This window comes from Carlito syrichta, unplaced genomic scaffold (genome assembly GCF_000164805.1).
Source record: "Carlito syrichta isolate Samal-C Ts95f unplaced genomic scaffold, Tarsius_syrichta-2.0.1 Scaffold315142, whole genome shotgun sequence".
Taxonomy (NCBI): domain Eukaryota; kingdom Metazoa; phylum Chordata; class Mammalia; order Primates; family Tarsiidae; genus Carlito; species Carlito syrichta.
In genome coordinates, this window is record NW_007259238.1 from 1,067,128 (window position 1) to 1,068,023 (window position 896).

At 53.0% G+C, this 896-nt stretch overlaps 1 protein-coding gene across 1 annotated transcript in view; it reads left to right on the forward strand.

Moving 5' to 3' along the window:
- Nucleotides 1-896, forward strand: part of STAR (steroidogenic acute regulatory protein) — a 7,986-nt gene that overhangs the window by 719 nt on the left and 6,371 nt on the right. The window lies entirely within an intron of this gene.

The following is an 896-nucleotide window of genomic DNA, read 5'->3' on the forward strand; positions in this document are numbered from 1 at the left end:
TGCCCAGGCGGGTCTCGAACCCCCAGGCTCAGGCAATCCACTCACCCCAGCCTCCCAAAGGCGCGGGATTACAGGCTGAGCCACCAAGCCCAGCCCAATCTTTCTTGAACTATTCCTTCCTTCATAGCTGAACAAAGCTCTTATGTACCAGGGGAGCCAGGGAGGTCTTGCCCACAGTGGTAGAGGTAGAAGTAAGCCTTTATTCCAATAAGCAGGAAAAAGAGGAGAGAGGAGAAAAAAAAGACAGGGAGCGAGGCAGAAGGGCAAGGTAAAGAGAGAAGTATGACTGGGTGCACTGTCTCATGCCTGTAATCCTCAGAGCTTTGGGAGGCTGAGGAGGGAGGATCACTTGAGGCCAGGAGTTCAAGGTCACTGTAATCATGCCACTGCATTCCAGCCTGGGTGACAGAGCAAGATCCCATCTCCAAGAGAGAGACACAGACAGAGGTGGACAGGGCAGGAAAATCTGGTTATTATTTTGTACCCCCAAGAAGAGGCAGGAACCAGTTATAAAAGGTTACTTTTGGCTGGGTTTGGTGGCTCAGCCTTTGGGAGGCCGAGGCAAGTAGATTCCCTGAGCCCGCAGGTTTGAGACCAGCCTAGGCAATTTGGCGAGATGGTGTCTCTACAATAAAATAAAAAGTAGCCGGGCATGGTAGTATGTATTTGTAGTTCCGGCTACTCGGAAGGCTGAGGTGGAAGGAAAGTCAATGCTGGGGTGGCCGTGAGCTTGCGTGCCATTGCACTCCAGCCTGGGTGAAGGAGTGAGACTCCAACTCAAAAAAAAAAGCTGGGCTCAGTGGTTCAGCCTGTAATCCCACGCCTCTGGGAGGCTGAGGTGAGTGGATTGCCTGAGCCCGCGGGTTTGAGACCCTCCTGGGCAGCGAGACCTCATC